This window comes from Corythoichthys intestinalis, chromosome 21 (assembly GCF_030265065.1).
Source record: "Corythoichthys intestinalis isolate RoL2023-P3 chromosome 21, ASM3026506v1, whole genome shotgun sequence".
Taxonomy (NCBI): Eukaryota; Metazoa; Chordata; class Actinopteri; order Syngnathiformes; family Syngnathidae; genus Corythoichthys; species Corythoichthys intestinalis.
Window position 1 is genome coordinate 38,178,763 of NC_080415.1, and position 20,436 is coordinate 38,199,198.

General features: G+C 38.3%; 1 protein-coding gene across 12 annotated transcripts in view; it reads right to left on the reverse strand.

Annotated features, from left to right (window-relative positions):
- Nucleotides 1-20,436, reverse strand: part of rbfox3a (RNA binding fox-1 homolog 3a) — a 597,184-nt gene that overhangs the window by 174,350 nt on the left and 402,398 nt on the right. The gene's annotated exons all lie outside the window — the stretch shown is intronic.

The window sequence follows — 20,436 nt, forward strand, 5'->3', positions numbered from 1 at the left end:
ACATCCCTAACATCTGAGTAATGTTTTCCTTCTACAAAATAACAAACAACAAGACAAATAGATCTTTTGATAGCAAAGTAACAATTTATTTACACATAACTAAACTATTGAACTGAGAGATGACGCTGTTGTGGCCGGGGCTGTATCGGCAGACGGGGTAAATTTTTCCCTCATCAAGATAGAATTTTTTTTTTTTTTTTTTTTAAATCTTTTTTTGTAGTGACCACTACCTCATAACAGAATTCACCTAGGGGACTTGTGTGGGGCATGTGCCTCGTGTTTCACATCGTTCTCCACATTTTTCTCACGCCTCTTACTTCCGTTTCCTGACTATTTCTCTTCATTTCCTTTCATGGTCTGATATGAGTTCTTACCAAATGTGGTACTGCCCTCCAGTGGCCAGTTTTATTGCTTTAAAATGGATTTTGAGAGTTGTGCTTTGGAGCGAACTTGCATCAGAACCTAGATATGTCTCTTGTGAAAAAAAACCCCGTAAAAGACGGAAAAATACGTTTTTGGGACAATGAAACAAAAATAGAACGTATTTATATGTTTTTGGGAGCAAATGCGCTAAATAGATAGTGTATTGAAGTAGTCTGTCATGTCTCCAAGTTAGGTCCTTCAAAATTTGTTATATAACAACATGTGGAGGGAGAAAACATTTAAATGCTGTAAATGTTTCAATGTTTGAATACTATTATTCAAACTGAGCCACTCCTCCTTGTGAATGTGTATTTGTGTCACTGCATTGATTGCACAGACGGGTGTGCCTGGGACAAGGTGCCGCTGATCATTGTCAGCAGCTTACTTAAACCAGTCCTTGGCATCACATCATCACCAGATCAACAACTCAACTACATGACTTTCAGCTAACATCTTGTAATCCTGATACTGAGCTCATTTTTGTTTTTTCCCGCTAGATCGTGTACTGCTTGGCTGCCAGAACATCTGCCTACCCGATCACCTGTTCTATCACCAAACTGGATTCTTCGGACACTATCTGCCACTCCCTTTCATGGTCAATGAATTCCTGTTAGAACTGGTAGTATGCGCCATTACCCCAGAACCTTAACGAATACAAGATGTTGTTTACAGTCTGAAATCAGCCAATAGCTTCAGGTCTCTGAGATTTGAAGGATGCCATTTTCAGATCTCTCCACAGGTGTTCTATGGGATTGAGGTCTGGACTCATTTCTGGCCACTTTAGAAGTCTCCAGTGCTTTCTCTCAAACCCTATTCTTGTGCTTTTTGAAGTTGTTTTGGGTCATTGTCCTGCTGGAAGACCCATGACCTCTGAAGGAGACCCAGCTTTCTCACACTGGGCCCTGCATTATACTGAATTTGTTGGTAGCCTTCAGACTTCATAATACCATGCACACGGTCAAGCAGTCCAGTGCCAGAGGCAGCAAAGCAACCCCAACACATTAGGGAACCTCCGCCAAGTTTGACTGTGGGGACCATGTTCTTTTCTTTGAAGGCCTCGTTTTTTTTTCTTTCTGTAAAATATATGTTGATGGCTTTTTCCAAAAAGCTCCACTTTTGTCTCATCTGACCAGAGAACATTCTTACAAAACGTTTTTGGTTTTCTCAGATAAGTTTTGGCAAACTCAAGCCTGGCTTTTTTTTTTTTTGTCTCTGGGTCAGAAGGGGGTCTTTCCGGGTATCCTACCAGAGTCCTTTTTCATTCAGATGCTGATGGATAGTACGGGTTGATACTGTTCTACCCTCGGAACCCGGGACAGCTTGAACTTGTTTGGATGTTAGTCGAGGTTCTTTATCCACCATCCGCACAATCTTTTGTTGAAATTGCTCGTCAATTTTTCTTTTCTGTCCACATCTAGGGAAGCTAGCCACAGTGCCATGAGCTTTACACTTACTGACACTGCGCACGGTAGACACAGGAACATTCAGGTCTTTGGAGATGGACTTGTAGCCTTTAGATTGCCCATGCTTCCTCACAATTTTGCTTCTCAAGTCCTCAGACAGTTCTTTGGTCTTATTTCTTTGCTCCATGCTCAATGTGTTACACACAAGGACACAGGACAGAGGTTGAGTCAACTTTAATCCATTTTAACTGGCTGCAAATGCGATTTAATTATTGCCATCACCTGTTATGTGCCACAGGTAAGTAACAGGTGCTGTTAATTACACAAATTAGAGAAGCATCAAATGATTTTTGAAAGGGTGCCAATGCTTTTGTCCGGCCCATTTTTGGAGTTTTGTGTAAAATGATGATTTTTTTTTTTTTTTTTTTTTTTTAATTCTCTTTTGTGTTTTTTCATTGCAAGCAAAATAAATGAAAATATCACTACCAAAGCATTTGCAATTGTAATCATTTTCTGGGAGAAATTGAGCATTGTCTGACAGAATTGCAGGGGTGCCAGTAGTTTTGGCCAGTTCTGTACCTCGGAAACTTGTCTAAAGATGGTGACATAAGCACTGGTTTTAGTCTTTAAAAAAATATTTTTAAAAAAAAAATGCTTATATCTTCTATTGTACTGTGTGAGTGTGACTTGAATGCCTAAGTTCTTGGACACTTTGACCAAGAAAGAATTTACTCCCATAATTTTCAGCATATAATTAACAATGCAGTGGCCGGCAACCAATTTGTTACACAGAGTACGTAGAACTCCACACAGGGTAACAGTCATATGGTGAAAAGAACTTGCTTGGGGAAAAAAAAAAACTTCATAAAAAAGAAAAAAAAAAATCTATTGAAATGGAAATGGATGCGATAATGAATAAAAGTAGATCATGTTGGGGCGGCCAAAGGCTCTGTTCTTTAACACAGCCCGTGGGGAGACAAAAGGACAGAAACAAAGATGGCTTAAATCACACACTCACACATACCCGAGGGTGCGAGAGTGAGGAAAAAGGCCAGGGCCGAGTCGGAGGAATTAATTGAGGTAGTTTGTTTCACAGCATGGAGTCTATTAAATGCCATGTCACCAGTGGGCCATGGGGAGTAGTAGCGCACTAACACTGAAAGGCAGGAAGCTTGTCGAGAAGTCATATGCCACTATGAGCCATTCCTCTAATATCAGCATTCTCTTCGCCTCCATCACTTTCATTCGGCTTCTTTCCTCCTTGTACCATCGCCGCTTTTTTAGAGCCATTTTAGGATGCCTGCTAACATAAAGCCATCTCCGAATCCTGTTAAAAAAAAGCCATTTGCTTATAGTTTTACACAATGATATGGTGAAAAGCTTTGTTTTTTTCTGTCATCTGCATTTGATTTTCCTTTGCTTTTTCCACAATGACGTTTTCACTAATGTTGCACCGATACGGCACTAAAATGACGTCATTGATGGATTCAGAAATACTGTGTTGATGAGAGGTTGACCGTTATGGGATTTTCAAAGGCCGATACTGATACAGATTTGATTTGATTTAATTTTTAAAAAATTTAAATTCAGCAGATTGATGATTTTTCGTGCAGATTTTTCAAGCCTATATTTGAGACCGATACACAGCGGTACCTCTACTTACAAAATTAAGTGGTTGTAAGTAAGTTTAACCTGAAAATTCTGTAAGTCAGTGTTTTTCAACCTTTTCTGAGCCATAGCACATTTATACATAGGGAAAAAATCTTGGGCCACACCACAAACTAAAAATGTTCCAAAATGACTTTCTGTACTGTACATTTAATTATGAAATAATTGTTCAATATTAGCACTTACTCAATGTGATATTTGATTGAATGCGAAACATAATATAGCAGGTTTCGTCTCGAAACGAGCAGTTTTTGAACGCGACACAAGCATATAACTCGACGCAGCACCTTCCACCTACTCCTTGCGACAACGTCCGTGAGCTGTTAACAAGGCTGAGTGTCCTTCAAAATGCTGGACAGGGGCCACCCTCATAATGTTATAAATTGCATAAATAAGTGAAAAAAAAATAAAAAAAGCAATGTACTGTAACTCCCTCAAGTACTAGAGGCTAGGGCGGCAGCTATCGAATATTTTAGTAATCGAGTAATCGGACAAAACTTTTTTTTTTTTAGGTAAAGAGCAATTATAAATATACATGAGAAAAAAAGACATTTAATCTAATATTGAACCATTTTTAATCGATGTCTTTATTTTTAATGTACATTTTTGAAAACAGCCAACAATTGCATCAAAGATGCGACTAGAATAAAAAATCCACTGCTTTCACACAAAAAACTTCTAGATCTTATAAAGAAATTCTTACCTAAAAATGTTATTACGCTTGATAACACATCACTTGAAAGCTACGTGTTTTCCCCACGTGTTTCAATTTCATTTCCATTTGTGTCAAGCTATTTTTAAGTTCCAGTTAAGTTTGAAGTTAGTCTAAACTGTAAGTAGTGATAGGATTGAGTTTTTGCAGTGTTCAAACTAAATGTATGATACCTGCTGTATTGGAGCACATTAGGGACCAGTGCTAATTGGTGTTTTATCCAGCAATTACTACTGAGCTAAAATTGATAGTTAGCATTATTAAGTTTTTTATTTTACACCCTAATCACTCCATAATGCTATGTTATGTTAAAGCCTGTAAGACACGTTAGCCACGCATCGACAGTTGTCATAATCAATAGAAACTAGGGTTGTTCCGATTATGTTTTTTTGCTCCGATCGTTTTGTTTGAGTATCTGCCGATCCTGATATTTCCCGATCCGATTGCTTTTTTTTTTTGTGCTCCCGATTCAATTCCAATCATTCCCGATAATTTTTCCCGATCATATATATTCTGGCAATGCATTAAGAAAAAAATGAATAAAACTCGGACATAAGTACTGTATTTGTTTATTGTGACAATAAATCCTCAAGATAGCATTTACATTATTAACATTCTTTCTGTGAGAGGGATCCACGGATAGAAAGACTTGTAATTCTTAAAGGATAAATGTGACTTTGTATATTGTGACTAAATATTGACATCTAGTGTATTTGTTGAGCTTTCAGTAAATGATACTGTAGCCATTTAACTGTTCTGCCCAAATGCATGATGGGAAGTGCAACCACGACTGTGCGTAGTAGCACCAATCTATATATCTTCTCTGCGTTGGGAAATAACATAGGGTGTTAAGAAAAAGATCAACTACTACCTTGCTTCCCACGATATTTCTAATTGTTGAGAGAGGGATTTTTAGGCATTAGCCAATTAAGAAAAGGCTCCAAAGACTGCCAAAATTCACTCTACTCATTTTACGCTGCCTTTTAGCTCTATATATAGGTAAAACGGCGCCATTATAGATTGAACGCGACGATGCGTGAGTAGGTTGTGCAGCGCATGCGTTAATTGCTTTAAATATTTTAACGTGATTAATTTACAAAAAAATTAATTACTGCTGTTAACGCGATAAATTAGATAGCCCTACTTTAAGCCATAACTAAAGACTTGATGAGTGTAAGACATTTAGTCTGTAACGTTAAATACAATTAGAAAACGATTTGATTAGGGAAAAAAAAAAAAAAAAAAATATATATATATATATATATACATTAAAAAAAAGGCATGTCCGATATTTTTTTGCCGATTCCGATACTTTGAAAATGACGTGATCGGACCCGATCGATTGGGACATCTTTAATTATTATGATTATTTTTTTTTTATTTAATCTCTTTTGCACGAAACCTGTGCCTTTGATCGCTCATCATTTGAATGTTTCTGTGTGTAACACAATGACTGTATTTTGAAAGGCATTCTGTATTTTTAAAAAAATGTTGGAAAGATGCTTGAGGCGATTAGTTTGCAAACAGGCGCTGGAACATGCACATACACTCTTCCCGACCATGCAGCGCTAATGCTGGCCTCTAGCATTGAGCGAGGCCACTCAGAGCCATTTCCATTAATTCCACACCATTAATGAGTGCGAAAACGAAATGGAGAGGGGAAAATATGGCTATTAATCGCTGCTGTTGTTGGCAGCTGTATAATGAAGTATCAGAGTCCAATTGAATTGGCCCTAATTACACCACCCTCCAGATATTGCTTCATTCTTACCAGTGATATTAATGTGAGTCCGTGAAAGAGAATGAGCAATATGCTGCCTTTGATATGACACGTACTGTATCGCACTGATCTGTTTATTGCACGGGCAACACATTACGCCGTGCTTTGGTCACCAGTAGGCGGTCCATTCCAATCGTCTCTTCGTACTTAATGATAACAGCTCCCTTTAAAGGGGAAATCAAATTATATTCATTGAATGGATTTCACAGACAACCAACAGCTGAGAGTAAATCATTATCGGGTTGCCGATACTATCGACCTATAAAAGTATTTTAAAATGATATCGGATTATATCGACATTAGTTCTTCATTATCGGTTTTGGGCCTGATCATAGCCTTCATAATGTATTGACATGACACAGTCCCCATTCACTGCGTCACGTTTTCCCGAAGGGAAACTCCCCTTCATTTATTAGCAGTCAGTCACATGCAGATCTAACGCCGGATTTAGGTTGAAAAAGTATGAAAGCTGTACTGCATACAAACAATAGGGATTGTCTCAGGGGTGATTTGTTCGAAGACTCAAGGTAATTATTATATTTTTCGTACCATGCATGCATTTTGAAACGTGAAAAAAAATCAATGGGAGAAATTAGCCGCTACAACATTGGCATTATACTTTGCAATATTTACGTAAAGTGCTAACTGCCTGTTTTTTTGCTTTTAACCAGAAATCAAGACTGTTTTACTTCCATAGCTATACAGAATTTTGGGATTTAAGCATTTATTCACAAGAATTTTCAATGGAAAAAGCTCTTTGTTTACATATGGCGGCCGCTAATTTCCTTACTGACTAGCCTCATAGTTCACAATATTTACATGAAATCAATACGACCTGCTCGTTTTTTTTTGCTTTCAACCAAGAATCAATACGGTTTTACATCCATATCTATAAAGAATTCAGGGATTTAAAGCTCTTTGTTTACATATGGTGGCAGCTACTTTCCTTACTGACTAGCCTCATAGTTTGCAATATTTACATAAAATAAATGCTACCTGCATTTCTTTTTTTTTTTTGCTTTTAACCAAGAATAAAGACTTTTTACATCCATACAGTATCTATAAAGAATTCAGGGATTTAAACATTTTCAATGTAAAAAGCTCTTTCTGTTTCCACTCGTTCAGCTTTGACGGAGATAGGCCCCCTATGAATCGGCCCCGTGCCCCGTCAACACATTCTGAAGTCTATAGCCTGATGAAAAAATTGTCAAGATGTTTATTATATATTTGCTCTAATAATTGATTGCTTGCAATATGCTTTGTTCTCAATAAAACTGCCTTGTCATAACACCAGTTCAAATCGGCCTTCGTTCCACAGGTCGAACTTAGGCCAAGCTGCAGATATTGGGTAATCATGGTGCCAAATGCATATTGCTAAATAGAAATGTTTTGACACACATGTACTAATTCCAACTACATGCACACACAAAGCAAAACAAGTTCACTGGGTGTCACCCTCGCTTTGCTCCCCAATTCCTTTTGACGTAAGATACCCCTTCATAGCGAGGGATGTCCCAATTAAAAATAAAGGGAGCGAAAGGGTTAGGTTTAGAATTATTTTGGAGACTTTGTTATGTAGTCTCGTATGACATTGTGTAGTCGCCTTCTGTCCGCCTTGCAAGTTCTTCAAAAACTTGAGTGCCTTCTCTCCTTATTCTACGTAGTATTTATAAATGGACTCCTAAGAAGTTGTATTTGAACTTGACATTTTAATGGTCCTTCGAGCCGGATTGCAATGTACCCGAAGTTCTCAGAGGCAGAGTCGACATCCAGTCAAGTTCGTGCACGGCCTCCATTTTGAGGTATACGCCTCACTTCTGCAGCTAGGTGCCGAGGGTTGACGCACAGCCATAGACTTCATAATGATAATGACAGGAAACGGGGCTGATTAATTAGGGGCCTATCGCTGTCAAAGCTGACCAAGTGGAAACACAGACAAAGAGCTTTTTATGTTGGAAATTTTAGTAAATAAATGTTTAAATCCCTGAATTCTTTATAGACATAGACGTAAAACAAGTCTCGATTCTTGGTTAATAGCACAAAAACCGGGCAGTGATCATTTATTTTACGTAAATATGTCGAATGTGCTGCTAGTCTTTAAGCCTCTATGGTGCCGCCTTATCGCAACAAAGAGCTTTTTATGTTGAAACATTTGGGAATAAATGCTTAAATCCCTGAATTCTTCATAGATATGGACGTAAAACAGTCTCGATTCTTGGTTAAAAGCAAAAAAAAAACAAAACTGGCAGTTAGCATTTATTTTACGTCAATATTGCGAATTATGGCGCCAATGCAGTAGCGGTTAATTTCTCCCATTGATTTTTTTTCACAATGATTCAAAATGCATGCGTGATACGAAAAATACAATAATTACCTTGAGTCCTCAAACAAATCACTCCTGAGACAATCCTTCCTGTTTGTATGTAGTACAGCTTTCATACTTTTTCAACCTAAATCCGGCTTTTGATCGCTGCATGTGTTGAATAACTTCGACCGACTGAAGCAGAGTTTAGGAAGGCCCCTTACTTGAAGGCGTGGCGCAGTTTCTGGCGAATGTGACCCGTGGATATCATTACGAAGTCTATGGCAGAGCCAAAGGACTGAAGGCATCTCAAGGTAGGAAATTCACTCACCCAAATGTATGAGTGATACGATTTGCCCGGCTGACTAATTTTAGGGCAAAGTTGTCCTGTGTAGGAGGGATGGGGAGATCGACAGGCGGATCGGTGCAGCGTCTGCAGTGATGCGGACTCTGCACCGGTCCGTTGTAGAGAAGAAGGACCTGAGCCAAAAGGCGAAGCTCTCGATTTACATGCATCCTCTCACCTATGGTCGCAAGATGTGAGTTGTGACCAAAAGAACAAGATTCTGGATACAAGCGGCCTAAATGAGTTTCATCCGCAGGGTGTCCAGGTTCTCCCTTAGAGATGGGGTGAGAAGCTTGGTCATCTGAGAGAGACTCAGAGTCGAGCCGCTACTCCTCCGCGTTGAGAGGAGCCAGCTGAGGTGGCTACGGCATCTAGTTTGGATGCCTCCCTGGAGAGGTGAGGCCTCAGGGACGACCCAGGACATGCTGGAGAGACTGTGTCTCTCGGCTGGCCTGGGAACGCCTCGGAATCCCGCTGAAGGAGTTGGTTCACAGTTGGCAAACCGATTCCAGAAAGGGCCAAGTGCAGGTTTGCTTTCCAACCAATGAAGAGGACACCTCTTCACCAATCAGATCTTTTCCATGTGTAATCAGTTAAACTTTGTCAGGTGCTGCTTGTTTCAGTAGGAAGTTCATTGGTTAAACTCTCTGCACCGTATCGGTTGGAACAAAATCCAGCACCCACTCGGCCCTTTCTGAAATCGGTTTGACACCTGTGAGTTGGTTGAAGTTGCTGGGGAGAGGCAAGTCTTGGCTTTCCTGCTAAAGCTGCTGCCCTCGTGGCCCGACGCCGGGGTGGTTTCATAACCATAATATGTTTAGTCCACGACCGCAAATATCAGTATCTGTTTCATATCGGTATCGTATTTTTGGAGTTGGACACACAAGTCACTATCAGACAACTCTAGCTAAGAGCAAAAATAGAATCTGAATTATGAACACTACCCAGTGGGATGATGTGTCCTGTCTGTCCTCAGTGGGACTCGAGTAACTCTTAATCCTAACTGATGAATAGGCAAGCCCCCTTTACCGATTCCACACGGGCTCGCAGGCCACAGAATGAGGTCCAGTCATGAAATCTAATGCGATATACGTACACGTATATCACAACTAATAAAATATACCACATAGTAAAACATTGATGATGTTGGAGTTGGTGGTTCAGCATGGTCTTGAAGAATATTTGAACTGGGAATTGGGGAGCAAACATGTAACCTTCCGACGGAGAAATGAACACCCCTGAGCCATGAAGCAGATACACAAAGAGAAACTTAGTTGAAAGTAAACATTTCAAGGCTTATAAACATTCATAATTGATGATTTTTCTTTAAGATCTTGTAAATCTTCAACTGAGCAAATCGGTACACAGTGGACCGCATCGCATCATCTGCCATGTTCTCACCACACACTTCAAATAACAGTGATTCCATCATCAAAAGACTGTTTTCATGCAAAGTTCTTTACAAAGCTTAACGGAAGATGCAATACATATCTTACAAACCCTGATTTAAGTAGTCACATCAACAGCTAGCCGATATGGGTAGTATCGTTACCAATACGGCACTAAAATGACGTAAAAATAAATAATGTGGCGATGCTGGGTAACTTCTGGTCACTCTACCCAAAATGGCTGCCAGCTATGTACGCTGTCCTAAAAAGAAGAGGGCTTGTTGCCCTTCCCAAGACAATGATAGGCGTCCAATCATCATTCTGTTAAGAACTGAAACAATTTTATTACGAGTATAACTAGGGGTGGGATCCTCCGGGTAATTCACGATACGATTTGCGATACAAGGTTTACGATAATGATATCACAATATGACAATACATACTCGATGCCTTCAAGAGCTAATGTCTAATACAGTCTATTCTATTATAGTTAGGGCTGCTAGCCTGGGCTTTTAGCCTAGCAATTCCTTCCGCGCTGGCCACGCCGTGCAGCACGCATTCGAATCCTAAACCTGAACACGTGAAACAAATTGTGTCCCTGGTGTTGTTTCAGACCGGTTACACGAGCACGCGTCTAACAGTGTTGTTTTCGTAGACAGTGACGATAACGAAAATATTTAGTCAACGAACAACTTTTTTCATGACAATGACGAGCTAAAAATGTGTCTTGGGAGACTAAAACATAACAATCCGAATTCCAGTTTTCGTGTTACGAGATGAGAACGAGATGACAATTCGCCATAGTTTCCGTCTTACCGTATGGCCCAAATATAAGACTGTTTTTTGCATTGAAATAAGACTGAAAAAGAGGGGGTCGTCTTATATTCATGGTCTAGACATTATTCCCATTCACGATGCTAGATGGCGCCAGATATCATTGAAGCAATGTTCTGTCATGACAGATCTCAGCTACTCTTTTTAATTTAACCAGTTTGCATTATTTTATTGCAATGTTTTTCCTTTTTCAGATTTGTTTGAAGACTAAAGTTAGACTTCACTTTGATGGTTAATGCAGTTATTGCAATTTTGTTGTTTTATCACAATAGAATGGTTAATTTTAGGGCTGTCAAATGATTGAAAATTTTAATCCACTTTATTACAGCTTAAAAACTAATTAATCGTAATTAATCGCAATTTAAACCATCTATAAAATATGGCATATTTTTCTGTAAATTATTGTTGGAATGGAAAGAGACACAACACGGATATATACATTCAAAGCAAATACAGTACATAAGTCCTGTATTTGTTTATTATAACAATAAATCAACAAAATGGCATCATTATTAACATTCTGTTAAAGTGATCCATGAATAGAAAGACTTGTAGTTCTTAAAAGATAAATGTTTGTACAATTTACAGAAATTTTATATTAAAACCCCTCTTAATGTTTTCGTTTTAATAAAATGTTCAATCAAAAAATAAACTAGTAGCTCGCCATTGTTGATGTCAATAATTACACAATGCTCATTCATGGTGCTGAAACACAAAATCAGTTGCACACAAGCGCCAGCAGAGGGCGACAAAAAAAAAAAAAAACAACTAACAAGAGGACATTCCACTGTGCTGTCATTTTAATCTGTTTGAGCGGGGCATGTGCGTTAAATGTGTCAAATATTTTAACGTGATTAATTTTAAAAATTAATTTTCGCCCGTTAACACGATAATTTTGACAGCCCTAGTTTATTTACATTTCAAACGGGTAACGGGTACACGCAGGTCTGCGTGTGTGAGTGGTGTTCATAAGTTCACAATGTATGACATTTTCTTATCGTATGTGTAGTTAGCATGCATCGTAGCAGATTTTGGTCGTGTCATTCATGTGACGTGCTGGTTGGTAAATATTGTTTTCTTATCTTGGCTAGATGCTTTAGCCTTTAAAGGTCTGTGCCTAGTGATCATCACACACTAAATGTAACTTGAAGCGTTAGCACAACATTAGCTTTAGCATTTAGTGTAATCAATGTTGTCTTAAACTTTTGGAAAGCTTTTGGCGTCCAGGTCAGTTTAATTAATTGAAAATAATGTACGCTTTTCCTGCTGAGTGTGCATGATCATCACGAAGATGGCGATGTTCTTGTAGACTCTACAATTATGTGCTCGTCTGTCAATATTCATTCGAAATTGTTGGAAACAGTTTATTTACGTATTATTTATACATGGTATGAAACATTTGAAGTTTACAGCCGAAAACATTTTGGGTAATTGTCGACTAAAACCAGACGATATTTGTCTGAGTTTTCATCGACTTAAACTAGACGAAGACGATCACGTTTTTAAATGACTAAAATATGCAACAGGGCCGAGAACGAAAAATTGTATTTGGTGGCATTTTTCTTGCCATGTGCCAGAATGGTTTTTGCCATGTGGCTTTTTTTTTTTTGCCATGTAGCTTTTTTTGCCGTGTAGTAATGGCCGCAATGGTAAATGTAGTCAAAACACACAACCACACATGGTTTTCTGCCATTTGAAATGAATGGAAAATTTGGACGTGCATGGCCTGCTAAAATGCCATATACCAAAAAAAAAAAAAAAAAAAGCCACATACCAAAAAAAATATATAAAGCCACATACCAAAATCTATTTTGCCACACACACACACACACACACACAAAAAAAATACCACATACCGTAATCCATTTTGCCACATACCAAAAAAATGCCAAATGGCAAAAAAAAAAAAAATCCATTTTGCCACATGGCAAAAACAAAACAAAACAAAAAACAGATGGTTAAATCCATTTTGCCACATGGAAAAAACAATGCCACGTGGCAAAATCAACTTTGCCACAGGGCAAAAAAAAAAAAAAAAAAAAATGCCACATGGCAAAATCCATTTTGCCACATAGAAAAAAAAAAAACACATGGTAAAATCTATTTTGCCACATAACAAAAACAATGCCACAAGGAAAAAAAATGCTACATGGCAAAAAAAAACCCACATGGTAAAATCAATTTTGCTACATGGCAAAAAAAAATGCCACATGGCAAAATCCATTTTGCCACATGGCAAAAAAATGCCACATGGCAAAAAAATGCCACATGGCAAAAAAATGCCACATGGCAAAATCCATTTTGCCACATGGCAAAAATAAATAAATAAAAAAAATTTTAAAATGCCACACGGCAAAATCCATTTTGCCACATGGCAAAAAAAAAAAAAAAAAAAAAGCCACATGGCAAAATCCATTTTGCCACATGGAAAAAAACACATGGTAAAATGTATTTTGCCACATAGCAAAAACAATGCCACAAGGAAAAAAATGCTACATGGCAAAAATCCATTCACATGGCAAAAAAAAGGCCAAATGGCAAACTATTTTGCGACATGGCAAATACCACTTTTGGTTCTTGCTGTCTCTCAAAATATGACCAACACCAATAAGTGTCTAAACAAAAAAATCAAAACGGCTGCCAAAAACAACACTGGCATCTAAGTAAATATTGCGCAGCATCATTTTAGTTCCGTATCGGTACCGATACTCGTACGCGTATCGGTGCAACACAGAAATATACCTGTGTTTGTTTGACAGACAAATACAACCACTTCAATTGAATTGGTTGTTGTGATGTGGCAATACTTTGCGCATCATAGATCTGTTTACAGTAGGTTGACACAACTAATATACTTTGAGAGGTTTCAAATATAGAGACAAATGCTGAGAGAGCGAGAGTGTGAGTGTGTATGTGTGTGAGAAACTAACTGGAGAAGCCAAGTGAGGCGGCGCGCATATGTGCATATGCATGCACAGCAAGAGAAAGAGATCAATGGAGAGATACGCAGTAGTTGAAAGAGCATGTCTCACTATGCTGTAATTCACATGTATAATTTATCTAGCACAACACGGAAAAGAAGTGCGAGCCAGAGCGCACTTCAGAGGAAAGATAACGTGTTCTTCTTCTCGCCAGGAGGATAGGGAGAAGCACGGAGGTAAAAAGAGGTGACAAAATCGGGGTGGGAATCACAAGAGAGATTTTACGAGCTAAAAAAGACTGTCTGAACACAAAGAGGGAGGAATACGACAAAGAAATGTGGGATCATTTGGATCTATGGTTTTTTTTTTCTTAGCGATGTGCATATTATGGCGTATCTTCAAAATTAGATGAAGATATTTGTTCAGAAAGAAAATATCATTTGTCAAGAGGGTAATGATGACAATTTCGAACTTCAGAAATCAGGATGAGGTGAGGATCTGGCACTCTGGCCAAGATGCATTCTCCCATCATCCCTGTGTCGGGCAACTTTGGCTTTTTTAACCCAAAATTTGGCACTCTGGGGCGGACTGTGGCATTTATTGTCATTTATTGAGTTGCAATGCACAGATAAACTGAATAGCTCACAATCATGGTGAAATCAGCATTCTAAGGCAAAATGTAACTTTGGTGTTTTAACCTAAAATATGGAACTTTGAGGTGGATTGACTGACGTGAACCCCTCTAAAATGCACATGAACTAAATACAGTGGTATAAAAAAGTATCTGAACCTTTTGGAATGTCTCACATTTCTGCATACAATCACCATCAAATGTGATCTGATCTTTGTCAAAATCACACAGATTAAAAAAACTGTCTGCTTTAACTAAATCCACCCAACCATTTATAGGTTTTCATATTTTAACGAGGATAGTATGCAAACAATGACAGGAACCATCACCATCACCATCAACCATTTCATATTTTGTGCCTCCCCCCCAAAAAATATTCCGCCAAAACTTCTGTGGAGTGTCTATGTTGGATGACAGTGGCACAGTTGGGAGCTCAAGTTGTCTGCGGTTCAATTTCTGGCTACGATTGCCCATTGTCAAAGTGCCCTTGGGCAAGGCACTGAACCCTAATTTGCCTCAAATGGGTTGGCAGCGACTTGCATGGCAGCAGCACCATTGGTGTGTGAATGTGTGCATGAAAGGGTAAATGTATGATAATGTAAAGCGCTTTGGGCATGGTAACCATGTAGATGAATGCGCTATACAAGTACTCTCCATAAGTTCCTTTTTGTGAACATTAAACGAGCAACAATGTTTGTTTAGACAGCAGTGGCTTCCTCCACGGAGTCTTCCCATGAACAACATTTTTGGCCATAGTTTTACATATAGTTGATGTGTGCACAGATATATTGGGCTGTGCCAGTGATTGCTGTAGTCTTTAGCAGACACTCTAGGGATCTTTTTTACCTCTGAATATTTTGCGTTGAACTCTTGGCGTCATCTTTGGTGGACAGCCACTTCTTGGGAGAGAAGCAACAGTGCCAAACTCTCTCCATTTGTAGACAGCTTCTCTGACTGTCGTTTGATGAACATCCAGACTTAGAGATGGTTTTGTATCCTTTCCAAGCTTTATACAAATCAACAATCCTTGATCGCAGGTCTTCAGACCGCTCTATTGACCGAGCCATGATGCACATCAGACAATGCTTCTCCTCAAGATATTTGTGTGTGTTTTATAGTGGGCAGGGCAGCTTTAAACATGTGAAAGAATATTTTATTCATGCTTATAAAACAATAACTGCTGTGAAACTATACTGTATGCTTGCATGTGAGACTATCCACGTTCATGCACTCCAAATATGTGTGCTTTGAACATTTACAATGGGTATCTGTTGACTGCCTTATCTGATTTAACTCCCTGTTGTACCAGCTAGAGCTAGTGCTTAAGGTCGTAACTCAATATGGTTTTTCTGTGGAAAAACATCAGAGGTTGGCTGTAATAAATTTTATTTCTGCTTTCGTTGTAAGTATCGTTTCATGGTAAGCCTAGGAAATGCCCTTTCTTCAGTATATAGAGGCTTAACTTGTATTATCTCCTAGTACTTCTGCGTGGTCACAGCACTTGTCTGGATCACATCATTTTGTACCCTTGATATACATCTTGTTTACAAAGTCTTCAAAGCAGGCAATCCTTGGCCGAGTCTGATTCTTTTCTCTCATTTGAGCGATTGATTGATACTTGTCTTGGGTTTCAAAAGTGAACTTCCCTGACAAACCACTCATCAGTGAATGGACACACACCTGACTTCAATTGTTTGGTCAAAATTAGTTTCAATTGCTCTTTAAGTCTCCTTAGGCAGAGGGTTCACTTATTTATTTTCCCCTACTGTCATTGTTTGCATGCTATTCTCATTAAAATATGAAAACCTACAAATGTTTGGTTGGTTTTAGTTAATGCAGACACTGTATTTTCATCTGTGTGATTTTGCCAAAGATCACATTTGATGGTGATTTTATGCAGAAATGTGAGAAATTCCAAAAGGCTCAGATACTTTTTCTGTACATTAGGTCAATACGATAAGGCTGGTCTGTGGCATGAAACTCCAGGTTTGAAAATGAGTCCCACTCCGACCCTGGAAGCATCCATACCATTCCAAACTCAACTGTTGCAATTCTTGGATATGACTTGACATATAGGATTGGAGGCACCTAGTGGAAATGATACATAGACCTAATACTGCTTGACTAATGTTGTATGGGTAGATAGGTGGCGCAGACAACAACGGACGTCCTAAGGGCTACCCACAATCCCCTACTCTCGCTCTGTAGCGGGAGAGATTGATGGGAAGGCATTCTACCAAATCATATTTCTAAGACATACAAAAGTTGACGCTTTAGGGGAGAGCTTTGTCAAATACGAGATGGTTGGACGTGGATGACGGGGTACAAGAAAGACACCCAGGGACGGAACGCTAGCTTGCTTACAAAACAAGGACAGAGCAGCAAAAAAGAACAAGATTGAACTCGGCAACCTGCCTTTAAAAAAAAAAAAAAAAAAATAGATGTGCGGGTCGGACATTGCTGACAGAAACGTGTTCATTTGAAAGAAAATGGACATAAAAATTGACAAATGCAATAACTTGTGAATACTTGCCAAACAAGCATGTTGAAGTATTTTACCATGATCCTGCAGCTTTTTTTATGACACATAAAGCTGGGTATGGGGATTTATGTGCTTTGTAAAGCAATACCTCTTTTTATGACTTTCACAGTGGTATAAAGTGTCAGACTACCTCCGGCTTTGAAAGGAAAACCGCACTAAAACAAAAAAAGTACACGACTACAAAGGTTGATTAGAATTGCAAAATTAAAGAAACTTGGAGGGATATTCTCAGAATAATTAGGTGCGTTTCTGGGGGAGGTTTAGGTTGCTTCAAATAAAATAATAATGCATAATATCTTCAGATCTCCTTATTTCAAACCTCGAGCTAGGACTCCATCGGGGTGTGATCTCTGACCCCTTCCTAGCATGGATGATATACATCTCAACTACTAGTCAGGGTATCTATTATGAATGAGACGCACTCCTAGGTGCTAACATCTGTAATTTATGTTCTGGACGCTGATGGAATATGGGCAAACGTGCGCACTGGGCCGTGAGCTACTACTCATTTTTGAAGTTATAGCATGGTTATTGTCACCTACAGATTCAACGAGGCTTGGTGTGTATCTAAATTTGTAGGTAGACTTGATAATGATATTAACGGGATGTGGGGCCGATTAATAGGGGGCCTGCATTTTTGGTGTGGCCGTCAAAGCTGACAGAGTGGAATCGCAAACAAAGAGCTTTCGTGAATAAATGCTAAAATCCTTGAATTCTTTATAGATGTGGACGTAAATCAGTCTCGATTCTTGGTTAAAAGCAAAAACATGCAGTTCGCATCTATTTCACGTAAATATGTCGAAGTACGATGCTAGTCTGTGAGTCCATGTGGCGGCCGCCATATGTAAACACAGCTTTTCTGTTGAAAATTCTTGTGAATAAATATTTAAATCCTTGAATTCTTTATAGATGTGGACGTAAGACAGTCTAGATTCTTAGTTAAAAGCAAACGTGCAGTTAGCATTTATTTTACATAAGTATCTGTCGAAGTACGATGGTAGTCTGTCAGTTAATGTGGCGGCCACCTTACGTAAACAGAGCTTTTCCGGTGAAAATTCTTGTAAATGAATGTTTAAATCCCTGCATTCTTTATAGAAATGGACGTAAAACACACTGCATTCTTGGTTAAAAGCAAAAAAAAAACAACAACAAAAAAAAAACGTGCAGTTAGCATTTATTTTACGTAAATATGTCAAAGTACAATGCTAGTCTGTTAGTCAATGTGGCGGCCGCCTTATGTAAACAGCTTTTCCGGTGAAAATTCTTGTAAATGAATGTTTAAATCCCTGCATTCTTTATAGAAATGGACGTAAAACGCACTGCATTCTTGGTTAAAAGCAAAAAACCCCCCCCCCAAAAAAAAACGTGCAGTTAGCATTTATTTTACGTAAATATGTCAAAGTACAATGCTAGTCCGTTAGTCAATGTGGCGGCCGCCTTATGTAAACAAAGCTTTTCCGGGGAAAATTCTTGTAAATAAATGTTTATATTCCCAAATTCTTTATAGATATCGACGTAAAACAGTCTCGATTCTTGGTCAAAAGCAAAAAAAAAAAAAAAAATCTGCAGCTCGCAATTATTTTACGTAAATATGTCAAAGTACAAAGCTAGTCTTTTAGTCAATGTGGCGCCAGCCATATGTAAACAGAGCTTTTCCAGTGAAAATTTGTGAATAAATGCTTAAATCCCTGAATTCTTAATAGATATGGACGTAAGAGTCTCGATTCTTGGTTAAAAGCAAACAAAAAAAAAAAATCTGCAGTTCGCATTTATTTTACGTAAATAAGTCGAAGTACGATGCTCGTCTGTTAGTCAATGTGGCAGCTGCCATATGTAAACAGAGCTTTTCCGGTGAAAATTGTAGTGAATAAAGGCTTAAATCCACAAATTCTTTTCTGGATATGGACGTAAAACAGTCTCGATTCTTCATTAAAAGCAAAAAAATAAAAAATAAAAAAAAATAAAACTGTACAGTTACCATTTATTTTACATAAATATGTCGAAGTACGATGCTAGTCTGTCAGTCAATGTGGCGGCCACCTTATGTAAACAAAGCTGTTCCGGTGAAAATTCTTGTAAATTAATGTTTAAATCCCTGAATTCTTTATAGATATGGACGTAAAACAGTCTCGATTCTTTTTTAATCAAAAGCAAAAGAAACATGCAGTTAGCATTTATTTTACCTAAATATGTCGAAGTACGATGCTAGTCTGTCAGTCAATGTGGCGGCCGCCTTATGTAAACAGCTTTTCCGGCGAAAAATCTTGTAAATAAATGTTTAAATCCCCGAATTCTTTATAGATATGGACGTAAAACAGATTCTCGATTCTTGGTTAAAAGCAAAAAAAAAAGCATGCAGTTAGCATTTATTTTACGAAAATATGTCGAAGTACAATGCTAGTCTGTCAGTCAGTGTGGTGGCCGCCATATGTAAAAAGAGCTTTTCCGGTAAAAATTCTTGAGAATAAATGCTTAAATCCCTGAAATCTTTATAGATATGGATATGGATATAGTCAATGTGGCGGCCACCATATGCAAACTGAGCTTTTACAGCAAAATTGTATTTTTATTATTATTTTATTTTATTATACCTGTAAACTAAATTACGAATGCATAAAAAACATTAGCTTATGTTGGTCTTAACAAGGAGCAGCTAGATTCAGCCATGTGAAATGAAATTTCATTTTCACTGTTGCCACAAGAGGGCAGTGTATCCACCCAAATCCATAAAACTAAATACGAACACTTTAAAAAAAAAAAAAAAAAAATTACAATACCACTCATTAAAAGAATACTCGAAGCAGGAAAATTTGATTCAAAGCTTTTTTTTTTCCCCCTAATTTAATTACCCGATTTAATCGATTGATCGTTGCAGCACTAAAATAAGCTGCACTGGACTATAAGCCGCAGTATTCATAACTAGGAGAAAAAGGTAGCGGCTTTACATCCAGAAATTACGGTAGCTGGTTTCTCAAGCGATTTTTACATTTTTATTTCCTCGTGATAAACTTTGACGATTGGAAATGACTTATTTGCAGTACGTTTGTTTGCATGCCACACGTAAAAACGACTCAAAATGAAAACATTCACATGTACGCACTAGCGCTAAAGCGACAGTGTGATTTGAGGCTACGGAAAATACATTGTTTTTGTTTTCTAAAGGTGGAAGATCTATGCAAATGAGGGTTAATGGCGACCAATCCGAGGCATTTTGGGTGACAAAAGCTGTCAATTAACGTCAATATTTGTTTTCCACTCACTGTTCAATTTAGCCCTTAGTCCCTCGTTGATGGCCGCAATTAGTGATAATTAAGAGAGGAGGTGGTAAAAGGACATGCTCTAATAGATTTAAACGTGTATATATCAGTCATGCATCTAAAGGTGTGGGGGTGTGAGAGCAAAAATATCCCTGGGCATGCAACATCCAATTCATATGATAGGAAAGAAGTGGAAGGAACGAGCCTAATTAATGCCCGAGGGCGCTCA